Source organism: Lissotriton vulgaris, chromosome 1_1, assembly GCF_964263255.1.
Source record: "Lissotriton vulgaris chromosome 1_1, aLisVul1.2, whole genome shotgun sequence".
NCBI classification, from domain to species: domain Eukaryota; kingdom Metazoa; phylum Chordata; class Amphibia; order Caudata; family Salamandridae; genus Lissotriton; species Lissotriton vulgaris.
The window spans coordinates 192,859,426-192,882,122 of record NC_141685.1 but is presented as its reverse complement, the minus strand read 5'-3'; positions in this window follow the sequence as shown (position 1 = coordinate 192,882,122).

Below are 22,697 nucleotides of genomic sequence, written 5' to 3'. Positions count from 1 at the left end.
CGGTAGCATTTTCTGATGCCACATCATTGTAGACTGGTGTTGTTTCTTGACGAACTGTTTCAATCTGTGTTTCAAGAGGCACGAGTTCCATGGCATTATTGCATAGTCCTTCATTGTGCACTGCAGGCTGATCGAATGTGATGAGTCTTTCAGTTTGAACCTCTTGGATTGTTGCAAGTTTGGGTATTCTGTTGTTTCTTGGGAGTCCACTGGGCCTACTGTTGATTATAGGCCACATGCTTGTGGTTTTACCAGATCGATAGACACGACTCTGTTCTCCTTTTTACCAGCAAGGGGCGGTAGCACAACTGATCTTGTTCCGGTGACTGCTAAGACAGGTACTGCTTTTCTGTAAGAAGGCCCAAATTCCTTCTTAACCGCGATCTTTTCTCTGACTAGATCCCCAATCTTTGGAATCCAGACAGGCCTTGCTGGGGCTGTTGCGGGTGATGCCTCGTCAGTGGTACTTGGCTGTTGCTTTAACTTTATGTTGCTTAATGATTTTCTTGTTTCATTCAGTTCCTGTAAAACAGCCAAACGATCCTTTACATCAAAGTGCGTTGTTTCTTCTTGTACCACTGCCATCTGACTATCGAGGTCCTGAACGCGCATTCTAATTCCGAACAATAGTTCGTATGGGCTGAAACATTTTAGAGAATTTCTTGGCATGTTGTTAAGACTAGTCTGGACACTTATTAAATTTTTGACCCACCCAGCGCCTGAACCTAATACCTTCGCTGTTATAGATTGCTTTATGTCACGGTTTTTTCTTTCTACCACACTATTCCCTTCGGGGTGCGACGGACAAGAATACCGCAACCCAATTCCCATGCTAGCCATGGCCTCCTTATAAGCTCGAGAGCTGAAAGCAAGACCCTGGTCAGAATGGAACGTGGTAATTGCGTATGTGCCGATAAAGACTCGCAAATCTTTTATAACCGTTCTAGCGTCAGCCGAGCGCTGGGGCCACATCCATATGAACCTCGTACAGGAATCCACTGCTACCATGATATATCTATAGTTACCGTCCCTTTGTAGGGGACCACAGTGGTCCAGGTAAACGCATGCAAATGGTTTATCCGAGATGAGAAGGAGTGTCTGCGCTGGTCGTTTTACTGTTGATACTTTTATCCTTTGGCATATGTCGCACTCTAATACATACTTTTTTGCTAACATGTCTGTTTGCAGTGATCTCAAAATTTCTGTGTGTTTTTGAGTCCAATTGATTTGTTTAAAATCAGGCTTAATTAGTTTGTAGAGAGGTTTAACCCTCTCTGCGTAATTTAGAATGTAAGTTCTTCCGAAATTCAGAAAACCTAGTATGGATTGTAAATTCTTCAGCGTTTTTGGAGCTTGGAGTACAGCGCACTTCTCTAAGAAGTTGTCCGCTAGGCTTTTCCCTTCACTTGATAATTCGTACCCTAAAAATAGTACTGTCAGATGGGCAATTCGGGACTTTTTAAAGTTGAATTTGTAACCCTCTGCTGCGAACCCAAGTATAATAGTGTTCACTCTTTTCAAGTGAGTATCCAAGTCGTCGTCTGTGAGATAAATATCATCTACGTAAGACAATGCTTCATCATCATAGATTTGTAGTAACTCTGTTACTCTAGCTGAGAATAGTCCTGGGCTGTTCTTGAACCCCTGTGGGAGTCGACAGAATTTTTCTGTGACCCAAATGCGGAGAAAGCAGTCAAATATCTGCTTTCTGGTGCAATGTTTTGACAAAAGAAACCATTAGAAATGTCTAATGTCGTTTTATAATTTTTCCTAACTATGTTATTCATTAGGGCTGCACTATGCGAGTTTTGTACTGCAAAAGTTTTGCAACATGTATTAAGGTGTCTGTAGTCCAAAACTAGACGATATGAATTGTCTGGCTTGGAGACAGGAAACAAAGGATTGTTCATTTGAGAGGTGCATGTTTCAATCACCCCCTGGTACTCAAGTTGATCTAAGATCTCCCTGACTTGTTTTTTAGCTTCTTGCTTTATGGGATACTGCCGTTGGGCAGTTGGTTCACTTTTTAGTTGGATTTTGTGAGGAGGTGAATCCTCATCCCATCCTACATGATTTTTATATAATGCAGGTGCCTGGGCCACTGCCCATTTCCTTGCATATGTATATTTTTTATGAATCGGAATGTGATTCGAGAAGGCAGGCATAATTACTTCTTCGCCACGAGGGCACTCCCTGACAAACTCTGGGGGCCAATCTTTTTCAGCTAACAGAATATCATAGCCTTTTGAGAGCTTATCCCAAAATAGACCCTTAATTTTCCTAGTCTTATCACCCTCTATACGCAATGTTATTTCGTATATTTTATGGGGCTCGCTAAGTCTGGCGTCGGCAGTTTCAACCTGAATGTATTCATTCGTGTCCACTGTCTCCAGATGACTCATCAAGATCTTGCGTGCTATACTGATTTCTGCTGCACTGTCCAACATTGTCAATGCCCACTCCCCGTTTTTCAACTGTGTCCTCAGTATTCTCGGCATGGTTGATTACTCTAATACTGGCTACCTTCTTTTTCTGAAATTGAGATTTCCTATTTTGAGCAGGTTCCTTGTCTTTGGACTTGGTGTGTTCTCCTGGGTCTGACCGTCCTCTTCTTTCCGAATTCTGTGGAAAAGATCGAGAGGGACGTGTATCAATACTTTGATATCTATCAGGTTTTTTCAGATTATCCCTATTTCTAAGGTTATATCTTTTCTCAGAGGGCTCCCTCTGGGGAGACTGGCGTTCTCGAGTCGGAGTTCTTTCCCTCCGTCGAGGAGACCTTCCTCTGGACTGGAAAACTTTTTCCTTGGGAGTGGATTGTTTATTTCCATCCCAGCTCTTTTTAGGAGTGTTTGAATTATTTTTAATAAATAATTTTTCAGGATTTTCGAGTAGTTGGGGCTTTACCGGTTTCCCACCCAAGCTGTCTCTACCTAATTCTTCATAGCATTTTTCTATGATTTTTGCAAGCTCAACAGGATCTTTTATATCTGTTTCCTTCAACTTCTGGCGAATCGCCACAGATGCTGCTTCTCCCTTTATGTTGGCTAATAATATAGCCGTGACCTGCTTGAAGTCTTTCAGTAATTTCATACCTAGTTTTAAGGCGGGCTCTGGACCGAATTCATTTTGAATCTGTTTTAGCACTTCTGGTATTACCGCCATAGACGGAACACCGTGTGTTTTTGTATAAATGGAAGCAAAGACTGTACCCCAAGTGTCACAGTCCTCCACGTGTGCTGCGATTCCCATAGGAAGGCAGATGGTCAAGATTCTGTGTTTCTCAATGGGGGTAGTATCAGGAAATACTGCCTCTATTTGAGTGATTTTCTGTGCTAACCAGAAAGGAATGTGTTCCCGTTTTACGGGTGTTTTACCAAGACATGACTGTATGTTCTGTGGTATAATTTCATTTATGTTCCCCTGATGAGGGGTCAGCTGTGGTGTATTAACAGCTGGCTGGACTGTTGCAGTCCGCATTACATATTGGACTAATTGCCTGTGTATTTTTATTAATGTTGTTTAGCTGTACTAACAGCTCTTCTCTAGACATTTTTTCAATGTCAGGATGTGGTGTGTAGCTGGCTAGAACCGGCCACGTGGCTCCTGGTCTACCTAGTGGACCGAGCCTGGTAATGTGATCAGTATGTTTTAGGGCGCCATTAAACCAGAGCAGGTGCTCTTGAAATTTAAGTGGAATTTCAATCTCCTCGAAAGGAGCGTACTCTTCCGGAGGTTTCTCTATTTTGTAATAGTGAAACTCTTTTGTTCTAGGGTTTACCGCTGGAAAGTTTATCCATGAATAGAATACCTCTGTCTGCCGATACTCGTGAGCCTCTATCACGAAAATTACTGTACCACCTTGAGGTGTCAGTCCGTTCTCTGTAAGTTTTAAAGTTATAGATCTTCTTAAGTGGACCGGGATGATAATAGCATCCGGGTCTGTGTATTCGGGACCTTGCTGAGTCGCATCTGCTGCGGCCACAGAGGTTCCGTTTTCTGGCATTGTAAAAATGCGAGGTTTGCAGAGTAGGTCTCCAAGGAGACAAAGATTAGGTGCACAATATTTTGGAACACTGTATCCTTCAACGTTGAATAAACCAGAGCTTTTCATAGGAATCTCTTCCTACTAAGGTCGGGCGGATTTTAACCTTTCACCCACTCCAGACGTCTATTGGAGTATTTACGGGAGAAAGGGGTGTGAAATATGCACGACTGAGTTACTCTAAAAGTCTTGCGTTAGTTTATCGCCTTACCAAACGTTAGGGCGCCATGTAGTGTAGTTCCTAGTTTCCCACTAGGCCCTGCGCATTGGAATAACATAAACAGTAGTATCGACGTGGAACTGCGGATATTCCAGGCCTCCACTGACTATGCTAAACTTAATTGTGTTGTGTTACCAACTAGCTCAGAGGTCACTGGAAACTTTCTTCTCTGCATAGGAAGTGATCAGCTTCCTTGGCACAGACAAGAAGGGATTCAGTTTTCCAACAACCGTGCAACATGACAACTTTTCTCCTCAGATCAAGAGTCAATCTCTAGGGTCGTGTGAAACAATAGACATGTATTTCACTCAGTCAGTCTAGTGCAGTTTACTTTCACGAGATGTAGAGAATAGAGAGACGGGCGTTAGTCAATAAAGGGTTAACATTTATTGAACAGTCTTTCTTCTCGTACAAGAGAATGTATTGCCACAATTGCAATAATTGTTATTATAAAAAGTACATACAGTAAGATAAGTATTGCGAAATAGAACTGTAAAAGCATTGATATGGTTTCTTAGCCATACAATGGTTTAAAAGTAATAAAACATATATACAGTCATATATACATTAGGCTAACATACTCAACTGGTGCTTCTAACTAAGCCTACCCCAGTGTGCCTGACCTAAGCCTAACACATGAAAGGGGAGTAAGTAAGTAGCTTTAAGTTAAGTTGGTTTTGCCAAGGTTTGTTTCAAGAATTCTCGTCTAAGGGTTTAGTCAACACCATACCTCTGAATAGAATGATGGAGGATTGGTATCTCCTTCAGGGGTCACTCTCGATATCTCAGTCACCCGCGAGGGTAGACCGGAAACGCCGGAGCTGGATTTCTCTGCAGGAGAAAGGCAGCGGGTCTCTTCAGCGCGTCGAGGAAGGAGGGGGGACAGCGTCCGCGGGCAGCTGGAATCTGCTGGATGTCTTCGAAGAGGACGGCTGTTCAGCTCCTTAAGCGTACTGCACCATAGTTCGCGCTTTGGCAGCGATAATGGTAGCAGCAGCTTCACCACCACAGGGACAGCAGGCTGCAGCAACAGAGTGCTAAATTTACCAACACGGGGTCTTGCAGGCAGCTGGCATCAGCAACAGTAGCTCGCATTGCTTAAGGCAACGTTGGTAATATTTATACCTGACAGGTGCCGGGTTTGACGCAAGTTTGCTGGACATAAGACGTCAATTAAAGATGTCACTAGGAAGTGATAGTTATCAGTTGCTCATTAGAGTTCCATTACTAATCAAAACACAGCAAGCGGGGATTTCCAGGTTTGCTGAGTTTTTATCTTGTTGAAGAACTCGGAGTGTTATCTAGGAATATCAGATAGTGACTACTGCTCTGTCATTGCACTAATTGGTCGCAAAGGAAGTGGCAGAGAGAACTATGCTGGAATGTGGCTCTGTTCGTGTGAGGCCAGAGATGACTTTTCAGAAAATCGCACTTGAATGGTTATGCCAATATAGGGAATAAATGGATTTATAGCCGAATAGGGGCATAAGGTCACAGTATCGATCAGGAACCTAGATAAACACGCAACAGTCCCAGGACCGGTTTGGACTGGCCTATGCACGGGGACACCTTGTGTGCCCCGGGCATGTCTCAATCTATTCAGCCCTGTCCTACCCAATACACAAAACCCTGTCTGGGGTGGTGCTCGCACCTCCCAAGGCAGGAAACCCTTTGTCCAAGCCTTCCTCGCTGGAAGGACTCCCAGCAGCAGGAGGTCAGACTTGTGTCTGTGGTGGCAGCATCCATTTTGTGATGCTGAGGCTCTGGTTAACTTTAACCGGGGTTAAGGCTACACACATGTTGTGTCCCTCTAGAAGGGTGGAATGCTATCCCCGTCGACATAACTGTCGAGGGGATAGTATTCCAAATCGTATGACACCTTACTCGACATGTTTTGATAAAGCCAAACCAAAGATAGCATATAACCGCGAGGATTATAATGCACTTGAGAGTATATCGTATGGCAATATCCGGGAACAGCTAAGGGAGTGGTTCCCGACAGCTGCAGACAGGCTCAGCTCATGCTAGAGCACCATCTCACATATTTCCAAGCCCTCTGCCTCCAGGATTGATGAGGCCTTCCATAGGAGTGGCTGATAGGAACATATGTGTCCAGTTTAAGATTAGATATAGGGATACTATATCTAAGTAAGGGGTGATTACACCAACTTACCCCAGCTGAGTGATCAGCCAGTTGTGTCAAATATGGAGGCCAGGCCAGGGGTGGCACAATACATGCTGCAGCCCCTGGTAGGCCTTGGATGCACCTATGCCCTGGGTACCTAGAGTACACTGTTACAGGGGCCAACAAGATGAACCAGTTCCAATTCGTAATGCACCTAAAGTGCATTGGCAGTAATTTAGAGAGAGAACAGCAGGCTGTGGGTCTGATTAGCAGGCCCACAGCCACATTAAGTCATAAACCAGTGACCCAGTCGCCCATTCTGCTGGTTCACCTCAGAGGACTCACTCCTGCTGGTTCTCCCCCAAAGGGTTCACTCCTTCTGCTGGGTCACACCCAGATGGCTCACTCCTTCTGCTGGTTCACCCCTGAGGGCTCACTCCTTCTGCTGGTTGACCCCAGAGGGCTCCCTCCTTCTGCTCGTTCACCCAAGATGGCTCACTCCTTCTGCTGGTTGACCCCAGAGGGCTCCCTCCTTCTGCTCGTTCACCCAAGATGGCTCACTCCTTCTGCTGGTTCACCCCAGAGGGCTGCCTCCTTCTGCTCGTTCACCCAAGATGGCTCACTCCTTCTGCTGGTTCACCCCCAGAGGGCTAAATCCGTCTGCTGGGTGACCCCCAAAGGGCTCACTCCTTCTGCTGGTTCACCCACTGAGTGATCACTCCTTCCACTGGTTCACCCCAGAGGGCTCACTACTTCTGCTGGTTCACCCCAGAGGGCTCACTCCTTCTGCTGTTTCACCCCTGAGGGCTCACTCCTCCTGCTCTTTCACCCCCATAGGGCTTACTCTTTCTGCTGATTCATCCACAGAGAGCTCACTCCTTCTGCTGTTTCACCCCGAGAAGGCTCACCCCTTCTGCTGGTCCACCCCCAGAGGGATCACTCCTTCCGCTGGTTCATCCCAAAGGGCTCACTACTTCTGCTGGTTCACCCCTGAGGGCTCACTTCTTCTGCTGGTTCACCCACAGAGGTCTCCCTCCTTCTGCTGGTTCACCCACAGTGTGTTCCCTCCTTCTGCTGGTTCACCCACAGTGGGTTCCCTCCTTCTGCTGGTTCACCCCCAGAAGGCTCACCCCTTCTGCTGGTTCACCCCTGAGGGCTCACTTCTTCGATGGTTCACCCAAGAGGGCTCACTCCTTCTGCTGGTGACCCACAGAGGGCTCCCGCCTTCTGCTGGTTCACCCACAGTAGGTTCCCTCCTTCTGCTGGTTCACCCACAGAGGGCTGATTCCTTCTGCTGGTTCACACCAGAGGGCTCAATCCTTCTGCTGGTTCACACCCAGATGGCTCACTCCTTATGCTGGTTCACCCCAGAGTGCTCACTCCTTCTGCTGGTTCACCCCGTAGGGCTCACTCCTTATGCTGGTTCACCCCAGAGGGCTCACTCCTTCTGCTGGTTCACCCACAGAGGGCTCACCCATTCTGCTGGTTCACCCCAGAGGACTCACTCTTGCTGGTTCACCCCAAAGGGTTCACTCCTTCTGCTGGTTTACCCACAGAGGGCTCACTCCTTCTGCTGGTTCACCCCCAGAGGGCTCACTCCTCCTGCTCTTTCACCCCAAGAGGGCTCACTCCTTCTGTGGTTGACACACAGAGGGCTCTCTCCTTCTGTTGGTTCACCCCCGAGGGCTCACTCCTTCTACTGGGTGACCCCCAAAGGGCTCACTCCTTCTGCTGGTTCACCAACAGAGGGCTCCCTCCTTCTGATGGTTCACCTACAGTGGGTTCCATCCTACTGCTGGTTCACCCCGTAGAGCTCACTCCTTATTCTGGTTCACCCCAGAGGGCTCACTCCTTCTACTAGTTCACCCACAGAGGGCTCACCCATTCTGCTGGTTCACCCCAGAGGACTCACTCCTGCTGGTTTACCCCCAAAGGGTTCACTCCTTCTGCTGGTTTACCTACAGAGGGCTCACTCCATCTGCTGGTTCACCCCCAAAGGGTTCACTCCTTCTGCTGGTTCACCCCCAGAGGGCTCACTCCTTCTGCTGTTTTACCTCTGAAGACTCACTCCTTTTGCTGGGTCACACCCAGATGGCTCACTCCTTATGCTGGTTCACCCCAGAGGGCTCACTCCTTCTGCTGGTTGACCCCAGAGGGCTCCCTCCTTCTGCTCGTTCACCCAAGATGGCTCACTCCTTCTGCTGGTTCACCCCCAGAGGGCTCACTCCTTCTGCTGGGTGACCCCCAAAGGGCTCACTCCTTCTGCTGGTTCACCCACTGAGGTGCCGGGTTTTTAGGACCCCGGTGGTGCCAGGGGATAACACCCAAGGACCTCTGAGTTCTCCCTGTTCCGGACCACAGAAACACAGAGTCTTCTAGTTGAAGTCAGAGATCGAGTTTTATTGGCTGCAACCAAGTAACAAGCGTCCTAGAAGTACAACAGCACGGGTTGTATATTCTCAGGAGACTGTTTGTTTTTACAGAACCAGCCTTCTCTCTTTATACTAAAATATATGCTCTAGGCAGAAATTCTTTAGTTTACAATACGGTCATACACATATTTCTAAAACACTGAAAAAGGCAAAGTTATGATGGCAACCCATATTTTACATGTCCAGTTTGTGATAGATGATCCAGCCCGGCCCAGAACTGCCATCAGATATTGATGAAAACCCTAATAAAATCGGGCAACTCCTCATCGTAAAACTGGCCATAAACAAGAAACATGGACAGGTGTACGTGCTTGGATAACATGGTTAGTGTGTAGTGAATGGTTTATGGCATGTTGTGCCTTGATGCTATCTTACTCGGCCACTGTGCGAGGAGTCGCCCGAACAGGTTTGGCCGAAGGCAGTGGAGTCAGCTCGGCCGGGTCATGGGGGAGTCAGCTAAGGTGGACGTGTCCTTTCAGATCAAATTTGGCTTTAATCGATTGACTATATGAGGGCAAGACATAAGATGGATGCCGTTCACAAAATGGAGTCTGAGGGTTCGAGACGGAAACCAGGACTTAGGAGTGATAGCATCACTCGATAATGTCCTAATCATTACCGGTCGGTCGATACCAAATTCGTCATGGTGCGGTGATATTTTGTACCACGAGTGTTGGACCTCGGTACCATATAATAGCAGGGTTCAGAATTTCAGAACCACAGACCCTACTTTTGCCCTAATAGAGGCAATAACTCACGCTAATCTGAGTCCAAAACGGTATTCATGAAGTCATGGAGATGCTGCTGTAGCATCATTCTGTTGCTCAGTTCGAATTGAATCGGAGATCTTGTGCGGTCTGGAGATGGCCTGGTACACTGTTGGAGCATTATCAGGGATAAAAATGCAGCAACTGGATTGGATCACTCTGCATACCCCACCACTGTCTGCAAGTATGACATCTAGGGCAACCCTATTTTGAAGAGTCATAAGGCGGTCTGACTGGAGCTTTGCCGTCAAGTTGCTAAGGGCACCAGCCGTTTCGATCACGGCGGATTCAACTACCCTCGTCAATTGACAAATGTTCCTGCTGTTCACCATAGGCCCCCAAAAGGGCAGAAAACCCTTTGCGAAATACCCAAACTCCTGTTCCGCAGTGTCGTCTTTACTCACGACACCCCTAACTGTCCTTGTCCGATGGTAGTCTGCCTCGGCCGTGTAGGTGGGTGGCAGCAGAAACGAGACAAAACATGTGCCCGAGAAGTCAGGGGGCAACCATGTATACGCTTGATCGTGGCAGACGAAGTAGGTACCCTTAGCTGCTAGGAATGAAGGGGAGGTCTGAGATGAGAGAACATAAGTCTCAGTACAGACACTCTTCCCTAACTGGGCTCTAGGGTTGTTGCCATTTCCCTGCAGACATAGGCGACCTTGGTGGGGTACTATCCAGATTGGGGAGGATTTCTTTGCTTTCTGACTTTCAGCCAAGGAAATTCCATATTGGGTTACATTCCATCTACTGTAAGGTGTCAATTCATCCCTGGGAATCGTTCTATATGTGTCGATATCCCTGCTCATATTTCTAATTCCTGCAACTAGTGCTTTATTGCTTGAGTTTTTTTCTGGGACATATGGTTCAAGGGCAAACAGGAACATCGCTCGAAATGCCCACAGAGAACCATGGTAGCCAAATGGTAGGACAAAATATGGTATACCCTTGTCTGTTGTGTGTGGCATAAGTCCGCATACCCAACAGTTCGTGGTGTTCATTACGGATTGGTGCTGGTGCAGGAGTTGGATGAATGAATTATTTACGAATACTAATCTTCTGGCAGACTCGTGTTCCGGCAGAGGGTGGAAAGAATGCGAGGAGATGGTAGGAGGAGGTGTGGGCTGAGTGTTATGCACAAAGGTAACTTGAAATGTAAATAGAGGGTATCCAATCAAAAACATCACCATGCTACACAACATTAAAATACATATTATTAAAAATTGCTTTCTTGCCATCACAATGCATATTTTCTTTTCAAAGTTCGTAGGTCTAGCATGTTTCTCTACCCTTGAAAACTCCATCCTCTAGTTGCTGCCCGCGGTGGGAGATGGATTCTGCCAAGGAGTGCCTCTGTTCAGTCCAGGGTAATTCCCTTAGACCAACCAGAACTGTTGACCTAAACATCTCCAGCTGCACTCCCCAGAATGTAGCAACCGCGACCCTAGCAGCAGAACCGGATGGCGGTTCGAAAATCAAAAATAAGCAAGTTCCCTGGGCGAGAGAGCTGCAAAATCAAAAATAGTTCTTGGGGGAGAGAAAAACCTTATTAGTTTATTTTTATTAGTCCGTTTTTCTTGGCCTCAGATTATACCGTTCTTTCCAAGGTATGGTGTGGTCTTCAAACAATGTTTCAGGTTCTGTAGTGTCCAACTGTATTGACGGTGGCACAGATCCTTGCAGAATACGATCACTCTCCTTGTTTGTATCAGTTCCTTTCAATCGCGCGTCACTGAATAGTACCAAGCGTGGCACAGACTCCGTTTCGGAGTCAGCAATTCCCTCCTGGGCCCGCCGGTCATATGGAAGGGGCAGAGGGATCCGCTTACAATGGATCCCTTGGATCCAGTTCTTCTTCCCCTCCACCCGAACGGCTGATCTTGTAGAAAGCAGGACGAGGTATGGGCCAGTCCACCTGGGCTGTTTGTTCTTCGTGCGCTGAAAATTTCGCACCAGTACCCAGGTGCCGGGTTCGATGGAGTGACCTGGATCATCAGACGCCGGCGGAGAGGAACTGTGAACCTGTTGGTGTAAAACACGCAATTTAGTTGTCAATTTGTGCAAATAGTCAATCAGTACAGGGTGCTCTATCTCGCTGAGTCTCCTGGGCCTTGGCACTCCCCATATGTTAGCTGGGCGGCCGAACACTATCTCGTGAGGGCTAAGTCCCAGTCTAGAATGGACAGTCATTCTGGTAGATAGGAGTGCTAAAGGCAGGGCGTCAGGCCATTTAAGACTTGTGCTAGCTTGGATCTTGGCCAATTTCAGTTTTAGGGTGCCGTTGTAGCATTCTACTAATCCAGCTGATTGGGGGTGATTTGCAGCGTGAAATTTCTGGTGTATGCCTAGACACTCGCACACTCTCTTCATCACTCGTCCCACAAATTCACTTCCATTATCACTCCAGACCATTCTAGGCATACCAAATCTAGGGAAGAATTCTTTGACAAGGGCTTTGGCTGTGGACAAGGCAGCATTGTCCTTAAGGGGGTACGCTTCCACCCACCTGGAGAAGGCGCAAACAACAACAAGCACGTATTTCAGATTGTTGCACCTCTCCATGTGGATGAAATCGAGCTGCAAAACCTCGAACGGATACGTTGGAGGCGCAAAATGACCAGCTGGAGTCGGAGTTCCCCCACCAGGATTGTACTTCAAACACACCATACAGTTTTTGACCACATTCTCTGCACACTTTGGGATGCCACTATTCTGCCATACTGGGGCCAACAATTTACAGATTCCTTTCGTACTGATGTGAGCCATCCCATGAGCCATGGTCACCACTGCAAGTACATACGCATCGGGTAATAGCCATCTCTGATGTTCCGACAATTCGACCCAACAACCATTCGCATCCAATCTACCCTTGCTTTCTCTCCATTCATTCACCTCTTTCTCAGTGGCTTCAGACTGTATCGACTTCACACTTTCAATAGTGTCCTCACACATACCCACATCAGCAATCCATCTCGCAGGACCCACAACATACATTCGACTCATTGTGTTCCTTGCGGTTTCTTTCGCAACTTCATCCGCAAATGCATTCCCACGACCAACATCATCTTGAATCTTTCTGTGTGCACTGCATTTCACAATCGCAACTTGTAGTGGCAATGTTAGTGACTCGAGAAGCTCATTTACTAGCTGACCATGTTGTATCTTCGTGCCGTGTGATGTTAAAAACCCACGTTCATGCCACAATCGTCCAAAACTGTGAGCCACGCCAAAGGCGTATTGGCTGTCCGTGTACACATTCACTCGTTTTCCTTTTGCCAACACACATGCTTTTGTAAGTGCAATTAACTCTGCTGCTTGCGCAGAATTGTGTGGTATACGTGCAGTCTCTACAATCGTGTGCAATGTTGTCACAGCATAAGCTGCAGTCGTTTCACCATTCGGCAACTTGAAACATGAACCATCAACCCATAAAGCATCGTTACATTCAGGAAGAGGAGTATCCTGCAAATCTACTCTCCCTTTTGTCTCTTCTTCCGTCCTAAAACAGCAATCATGTGTTTCGACCTCATCTGTCTCTGCTGGAATGGGCAATAGCGTGGCGGGGTTGAGTGCATCTTACCTCTTTATGTGTATGTGACTCGCTAACAGTGTCAGCTCATAACTTGAAAGTCGAGCACTAGTTAAATGTTGTGTCTTTGTTCTGTTTAGCAAAATGTCTACTGCATGTGGGACACTAACGATCAGTGTATTGTTCATTGCTAATCCAGCAGACTGTCGAATACAGACAGCTGCTGCAGCAGTGGCCCTCAAGCAACTAGGTAATGCCTTAGCTACAGGGTCTAGAGTCGCTGAGAAGTATGCGCATGGACGCTGTTTGCCCCCGAAAGATTGTGTCAGGACTGACAATGCGCAACCTTCCTTCTCATGCACATATAATGTGAAAGGTTTACTGTAGTCGGGGTTACCCAACACAGGAGCTGAACACAACGCATCACGCAACTCGTGAAAACTCTTCTGACAATCTTCAGACCAAGGCATAGGATTGGGTGTATCTTTACAGATTAGTGCCAGCAAATGTTTAGCCAACAGTGAGAAGTTTGGTATCCATTGCCTGCAATATGATGTAATACCCAAGAAAGCACGCACTTCTCTCTGTGTCCTTGGGACACTTAATTTTGCAATTGCCTGTATTCTCTCTGGGGTCAGTCTCCTTCCCTCCTTCAATAAGATGTGACCTAAGTAGGTCACTTCTTGTCGACAAAATTGTAATTTTGAAAGAGAGACTTTGTGCTTCATGTCACATAAACGACGCAACAATGCCAACGTGGCTTCCTTGCAAATCTCTTCAGTGTCTGCAGCGACTAACAAATCGTCTAAATACTGAATAAGAGTTGCCCCATCAGGTATAACAATCGTGTCAAGTTGTGATTTCAGAGCCTGACTGAATATAGATGGACTTTCACAGTAGCCCTGAGGAGCGCGTTTGAAGCGGAAGCTTCGGCCTCCTAAATTGAAGCCAAAAATATCCCTGCTCTCCTCGGCAATCGGGATGCTGAAGAAAGCGTTCTTCAAATCAATCACCGAGAACCAAGTGGCTGAAGCTGGAACCATAGTTAACAGAGCAGTAATGTCGGGAACAACTGGAAACTGTGGCAAAACGATCTTATTCACTTCTCTGAGATAAATCACAAATCTGTACACAGGTGGTTGTGAAGGATCTGTTCGCTTTAAGACTGGCAAAATAGGACTGTTACAAACGTTGCCTATTGTCTCTTCAATTACATCTTTCTCAATCAGATCGTAAACGATCGTTAACAAAGCCTTTTCACATTCGCTAGAGATCTTGTATTGGGGAATACGTGGCAACCTAACATTGGCCCGTAATGTTATGACATATGGCGCTATCTCCAAAAGACCCACATCATTAGAGTCAGTAGCCCAAAGGACGTCTGGAAGACAAGACAACTCTGTTGGGAAATTTTCCTTTGACAAGTACATAGGAGAGACCACTTTCTCACCTAGGGTAAGTTGTACTCCTGAAGGAGAACAGTACAAAGTCGCATATAATCTCTTTAACAAATCCAAACCTAACAAATTTTCGCCACAACCTGTTGTTAGAATGAGGGGTGCTTCTAATTCACGTGGCCCAACAGAAAGGGGCATAGGACTAGAAATCGGGTTTCTAACAGGGGCGCCGGAAAAACCTACTGAAACATTCATTTCGCCAGACAAAGGTGCGCCAGGAAGTTTTGAGTGCATAATATAACTTTTTGTAGCACCAGTATCCAGCAGAAAGGGTTCTGACACTCTTGATGTAATCACCTCAACATAAGGTCCATTCTGATCTACTGGAACTGAAACAACTCCCTCTCTTTGTCCATGGCTGTCCTAGCAATTATTACCCTCATTCTCGTTTTCTGCGTAATAGTCATCAGCATAGTACTGAGCTGACCTAGAAGACGCATTATTCTGTTGATCAAAGCTATTCATAGAATTCTGAGGCGGAAAAGGATGAGCATTCTGGGGGACATTTCCACGGCCCCTACCCCTAGGAGCCTGCTGAACACCTCTACCTCTTGTGTTTGACACACCATTTGCACGTTGTAACAGGATAGGGCAACTATATTTAAAATGACCTTCTTCCTTGCAATATGAACACTGATTGGGACCCACAGGAACTCGTTGCTGAACATACTCTACTCTAGGCTTTTGAAACTGTTGATGTTGCTGATAATTATTCTGATAATTATTCTGACCACCATTATTCTGGCCACCACTACCACGTGGCGGGTATGCTTGCTGTAACAGGACCTTCGTTTTTAACTCTTTAGTTTTCTTTTCTACTGTATCTTTCTCATCTTTGTCTCTATTTTCGTAATATTGCACAGTGGCCAATATCTGTGCTGAAGAGGAAACTGCCCATGAGCTCTCTGAATCCTTCAACTTCTCACACAACTCTGGAAGCAGATTGTGTACAAATTTATCGACGAACAGTCGCTGACCACCTTCTGTACTCATATCTTGACCACTGTGGTCGACAAACGTTTCTTCAAACCTCGTGAAAAAATCAGACACCGTTTCATCTTTCTTCTGCTTACACGCAGACAACTTATCCCAATTTATACGCAATTCGGGCATCAAAGTCTTCATATATACGTGATAATTCTACCAGGGAGTTCTGCTACTAAAGGCTCTGGTTTAGCACCACCAACTTGTCTAGCATCAGCAGCAGTAATGTTAGTCCATGTATCTCCTAACTCTTGGTCATGATCCGTATGACGAATCTTACTCCATAAAGGTTGTGGAACAACATTCCCAAACAACATGTCTACGTCTGCTAAGTTTATTATACATGAGCTGGCAGTCTGTGATAGTTCCTTATAATATCCTGCAGGATTCTTACGAGGATCAGGCAATGTCTGTTTTAGCGCTAGAACTTCAGATCTTTTCCAGGGAACATGTACCCATACGCGCTGGAAATGCGGGGGAATTGCTGGATTCGCATTCGCATCGCCTTCCCTCCAAACTGGAGGAACCTCTCTCATGGGATAGTGTCGCGCTTTCTTCCTACCTGGCATATCCTGCTCATACAGTGATCTAGAATTACTTCCTTTACTCCTGTAAGACAACAACATTTCTATTGCTTGTTCAACATTGGCGCCTACAATCATGCCTTCTGCAAACTTGAATCGCATACGAAGTAGTTCAGTCATGTCATATTCTGGATCATTTCCCCTCACATCTTCACGGAGATATAGGCACATTTGCTCAAAGACATATCTCTGTGTAGATGCTTCCCACTGACTAAAAACTTCCATAATGGACTGAACATCATACTTTACAGTATCTGTTACCCATTTACGTGCCAACTCATTCAGCACTTCTCTTTCCTGATAGTCAGGCAGTTGACTACGCAACTGTCTACGACCTGTTTTAGGGGTCGTCTTAGGCGACCCAAAGAAAGGTGAGAACAGACCAGTGACAGTACTTGCCACTCTCTGTCGAACAGAAAGAGAAGCTTGCGGAGAGGCAGATGTGCCAGAAAAGACAGGCTGATGTAAAAAGGAAGTCGAGGCAAAGGCAGAGGAAGTATCACGATGAATAGTTGGAGCAGTAGGCAAAGTAGTAGTACCAGCAGACGGAGTATGTAGCGAAGGCGGCGGCCCTTGAGAGGGTTGCGCCGTAGAAGTAGGAACCAGCTGAAGAGGAGCTGGTGTTTGTGTAAGAACTGGAGTTCGTGCACCGGGGCGTGGTATAACGAAATGTTTCGGGGGTGCAGTAGCATTTGGTGCATATGGGGGTGATGAACTCAATAAATGGGACATTAATGGATCCTTCTCTAATGTCTTTTTTGAACCTTGCCCTTCATGTGGCAACATTGGGTAGCACCTATCTACTGCTAACTTCTTGCTTCTGAGCATCTGTTCACTCTCTTGCTCTTCCTCATTATCCCTGTATGCAACGGCGGCTTGCACCATTGACATACCTCATTTATTTTTCTTTGCTAATTTCATTTCTTTCTGTTTGGCTTCTTTGCGCCATAAGCGAAAAGAGTCAAACATCGCCGGCCGGGCTTTCTTCTTGAACAATTTGACCTCGAGGTTATCTAATATTTCTGTGTCAAAGCTACCATATTGGGGCCATTTTAAAACACCATCTTTGCGGGTGTATTTAATCCACACTTTATTGTATGTGATGGGGCCTACCCCATGTTTCACATAAAGTTCATAGGTTGGAGTTCCAATCGGAGGAACCGGACACGAATCCTCTAATCGGGAGTCCCTATTATTATAACTCAGGCAAAACAAATTTCCAAGTCTACTAAGACCAGGCATCTTCGCTCACTAGTCTAGCTTCAAACTTCAAAGGATTATCGATTACGATATTTCTCGTGAATACACGAGTCCCTTGGTTTTGGCGCTTGCAAGTACCAAACAAAACGGTACAAAAGTGACACCAAACAAACTAAGGACTGGGGGACGCTCCACTTATACTTAACTGAAGTATTGAAGATCGATGACGTCACTAGAAGACTCGTCTATCGTTTCGCTCTACCAAGGATCGATGGGTCCAAAACAGGGCGATAGTCAGGGCAGCAGTCCTTCGTAGCCGTCGGGACGCGGGGAACCTCGCAGCAAAGACCTTTGGAACCACGTCGACATACAGGGGTCGCTGAAGTGGCTGGCCGTCCTCTGGAATTTTCACACGAAGCTCCTCACGAACATCTGGCTTGGACCGTCACCGCTTGATACCGCCCCGAGTTGGGCGCCAACTGAGGTGCCGGGTTTTTAGGACCCCGGTGGTGCTAGGGGATAACACCCAAGGACCTCTGAGTTCTCCCTGTTCCGGACCACAGAAACACAGAGTCTTCTAGTTGAAGTCAGAGATCGAGTTTTATTGGCTGCAACCAAGTAACAAGCGTCCTAGAAGTACAACAGCACGGGTTGTATATTCTCAGGAGACTGTTTGTTTTTACAGAACCAGCCTTCTCTCTTTATACTAAAATATATGCTCTAGGCGGAAATTCTTTAGTTTACAATACGGTCATACACATATTTCTAAAACACTGAAAAAGGCAAAGTTATGATGGCAACCCATATTTTACATGTCCAGTTTGTGATAGATGATCCAGCCCGGCCCAGAACTGCCATCAGATATTGATGAAAACCCTAATAAAATTGGGCAACTCCTCATCGTAAAACTGGCCATAAACAAGAAACATGGACAGGTGTACGTGCGTGAATAACATGGTTAGTGTGTAGTGAATGGTTTATGGCATGTTGTGCCTTGATACTATCTTACTCGCCCACTGGGCGAGAAGCCGCCCGAACAGGTTTGGCCGAAGGCAGTGGAGTCAGCTCGGCCGGGTCATGGGGGAGTCAGCTAAGGTGGACTGTCCTTTCAGATCAAATTCGGCTTTAATCGATTGACTACATGAGGGCAAGACATAAGATGGATGCCGTTCACAAAATGGAGTCTGAGGGTTTGAGACGGAAACCATGATTTAGGAGTGATAACATCACTCGATCAGGACGCAAATGCATGGGGATAATGTCCTAATCATTACCGGTCGGTCGATACCAAATTCGTCATGGTGCGGTGATATTTTGTACCACGAGTGTTGGACCTCGGTATCATATTATAGCAGGGTTCAGAATTTCAGAACCACACCACTGAGGGATCACTCCTTCCGCTGGTTCACCCCAGAGGGCTCACTCCTTATGCTGGTTCACCCCCAGAGGGCTCACTCCTTCTGCTGGGTGACCCCCAAAGGGCTCACTCCTTCTGCTGGTTCACCCACTGAGGGATCACTCCTTCCGCTGGTTCACCCCAGAGGGCTCACTTCTTCTGCTGGTTCACCTCAGAGGGCTCACTCCTTCTGCTGGTTCACCTCAGAGGGCTCACTCCTTCTGCTGGTTCACCCACAGAGGGCTCCCTCCTTGTGCTGGTTCACCCACAGTGGGTTCCCTCCTTGTGCTGGTTCACCCACAGAGGGCTCATTCCTTCTGCTGGTTCACACCAGAGGGCTCAATCCTTCTGCTGGTTCACACCCAGATGGCTCACTCCTTATGGTGGTTCACCCCAGAGGGCTCTCTGCTTCCGCTGGTTCACACTGTAGGGCTCACTCCTTATGCTGGTTCACCCCAGAGGGCTCACTCCTTCTGCTGGTTCACCCACAGAGGGCTCACCCATTCTGCTGGTTCACCCCAGAGGACTCACTCCCGCTGGTTCACCCCCAAAGGGTTCAATCCTTCTGCTGGTTCACCTACAGAGGGCTCACTCCATCTGCTGGTTCTCTCCCAAAGGGTTCACTCCGTCTGCTGGTTCACCCCCAGAGGGCTCACTCCTTCTGCTGGTTTACCTCAGAGGACTCACTCCTTCTGCTGGGTCACACCCAGAGGGCTCACTCCTTCTCCTGGTTCACCCTCAGAGGGCTCACTCCTTCAGCCGGTTCATCACAGAGGACTCACTCATTCTGCTGGATCATCACAGAGGGCTCACTCCCTCTGCTGGTTCACCCCAGAGGGCTCAATCCTTCTCCTGGTTCACCCACATAGGGTTCACTCCTTCTGCTGGTTCACCCACCTGGGGTCACTTCTTCTGCTAATTCACCCAAGAGGGGTCACTTCTTCTGCTGGTTCAACACAGAGGGCTCATTCCTTCTGCTGGTTCACCCAAGAGGACTCACTCCTTCTGCTGGTTCACCCCTGAGGTCTCAATCCTTCTACCGCTTCACCCACAGAGAGCTCACTCCATCTGCTGGTACACCCCCAGAGGGCTCACCCCTTCTGCTGGTTCACCTTCAGAGGGCTCACTCCTTCTGCTGGTTCACCCCTAAAGGGTTCACTCTTTCTGCTGGTTCACATACAGAGGGCTCACTCCATCTGCTGGTTCACCCCAAAAGTCTTCACTCCTTCTGCTGGTTCACACCCAGAGGGTTCACTCCTTATGCTGGTTCACACCCAGAGGGTTCACTCCTTATGCTGGTTCACCACAGAGGGCTCACTCCTTCTGCGGTTTCACCCACAGAGGGCTCACTCCTTCTGCTGGTTCACCCCAGAGGGATCACTCCTTCTGTGGTTCACACACAGAGGGCTCTCTCCTTCTGTTGGTTCACCCCCAGAGGGTTCACTCCTTCTGCTGGTTCACCCTTGAGGGCTTTCTCCTTCTGCTGATTTACCCACAGAGAGCTCACTCATTCGGCTGGTTCACCCCCCAAGGGCTCACTCCTTCTGCTGGGTGACCCCCAAAGGGCTGACTCCTTCTGCTGTTTAACCCACAGAGGGATCACTACTTCTGCTGGTTCACCCCAGAGGGCTCACTACTTCTGCTGGTTCACCCCTGAGGGCTCACTTCTTTTGCTGGGTCACCCAAGAGGGCTCACTCCTTCTGCTGGTTCACCAACAGAGGGCTCCCTCCTTCTGATGGTTCACCCACAGTGGATTCCATCCTACTGCTGGTTCACCCACAGAGGGCTTATTCCTTCTGCTGGTTCACTCCAGAGGGCTCACTCCTTATGCTGGTTCACCCCAGAGGGCTCATTCCTTCTGCTGGTTCACCCCGTAGAGCTCACTCCTTATGCTGGTTCACCCCAGAGGGCTCACTCCTTCTGCTGGTTCACCCACAGAGGGCTCACCCATTTTGCTGGGTCACCCCAGAGGACTCACTCCTGCTGGTTTACCCCCAAAAGGTTCACTCCTGTGAGAAGTTGGCCTGATATATGATGCTCACTAGTTCTAGTGATCACCCTGTATCATGCCAAGCAACCCTTATGATGATCGGTTGTAAGTCAACCTTATAGACCAGTTATCCTAGTGGTAACGTGGACAAAGCAGTCTTAGGCTAAACTCTGAAAGGCATGTGAAGCCAGCTGTATTACCATACACAACCCCCTTGCATACCAAATGAAAGGACACCACACAGATATATATTGAAAATATATATATAGATTTATTAACTACAAATATCCCCTGGACTCTTTATGAGCACAGAAGCACAAGCGATAAACACAAGACAGTTTAAAATACACAAAAGTTGCACAATATGGATGAGCCCTAGGGGCCACCTAAACCATATACTAAGAAAGTGGTATAAGAGATACCAATCGGAAAGGAAACAGGCCTAGGGCCTTGGGAATCGCTGGAGCTGATCGGGACTAGCAGTGACTAAGTCGGGAATGGCCCGCGGGACTCGGGTGCAGTGTTTAAAGTGCATGCACTCACCAATACAAAGTCTATGGTACGTAAAAGTTGGAAAGTTAGTTAGTTCGGAACCTTCCGAGTGACCTAAAAAGCTGAAACGTGATACACAGGCCCTAGAGGTGTGTACCAGTGTAGGAACACCAGCGTTGCTGATTTACCTCACCCACAGGAAGCGTGTGCACAGGGTCGAAGTAGTGTCGGGTTTCGTCACGCTAGTCGATGGTGCTTGGAGCTGAAGATGCTGCAGGCGGCTCGATGTGAAGAGTTCTGGTGGATCCAAGGGTGGATCTGAAGATGTGAAGACCTGAAAGCAGAGGGGACAATTTTCAAAGTCACTAGCCAGTGAGTACCGTGGAACCAGATTGGAACCAGGCGATGTCGGGTGCAAACAGGCATTGAGGTGTAGCTTCTCTCTGCAGCCACGTGGACACCGGGGGTTTAGGACGTCCAGGAGCCGGTCACGAGCTGTCCCACGTAGGCTTCTTGCTGATGGCAGTGTTGGCAACTTGATCGGAGCAAACAGGCCTTGGCTAATGCAAGCCACGCAGGAGTTGCAAAAGGCCTATCTCTCGGACCAGCAAGGTCAGAGCGGGTGCTCCTTTTTACAGGAGCGAGGGCAAGTCTGGAGCAATCGGACCCGCAGTGTAGTTCTTCGGTTTTGTCGCCAAGATGGCCGCTGACCACGTGGCTAGTGGCCGGGATGGCGCATCGAGTGGCACAATGCAAAAAGGCCCCACGCAGATCGTGGAGATGCTGGGGGGCTGATCTTCGGTGCAACGGTTGCTCTGTGGTGGGGGTTCTCAGTCTCCAAAGCACAACATCGAGGATGCCTTTGATGCTGCGCAGTCAGCTCTTTGGGGGTCTTCCAAGATGGCCGGTCCCACGTTTCTCGGTGCCCCCAGGGGTCCCTTCTTTGCAGGAACTGTGGATCGGGCTGTGAGAAGTCTGGGAGTCTGGGTCTTGTCAGGCTCCTGGGCTCGGGCTCTGGCAGAAGGCGACGGCAAAGCAAACGTCGATTCGCTGGTTGGTACCTGTATTCACAGGGTGGCCACTCCTAGGCCACAAGGGAGATTCTCTTCAGTCTTCTGTGCGGCAGAATGTCGAAGTCCAGTCATCTTCTTAGTTTCAAGTTGATTCAGGATGATCTGCTGTGCAATGGCACTGCTCTCACTCTTATTCCCAATCTGAGGGGTGGATCACCTACTAGGTCCCTCCTCTGGGTAGGACCAGGAAGGGGGGCAGTTACACCCCCTTTCCTTTGTCCAGCTCCTCGCCAGCCCTGTGTCTGGAAAGTCCCAGGACCGGTTTGGACTGGCTTATGCACGGGGACACCTTGTGTGCCCCGGGCATGTCTCAATCTATTCAGCCCTGTCCTACCCAATAGACAAAACCCTGTCTGGGGTGGTGCTCGCACCTCCCAAGGCAGGAAACCTTTTGTCCAAGCA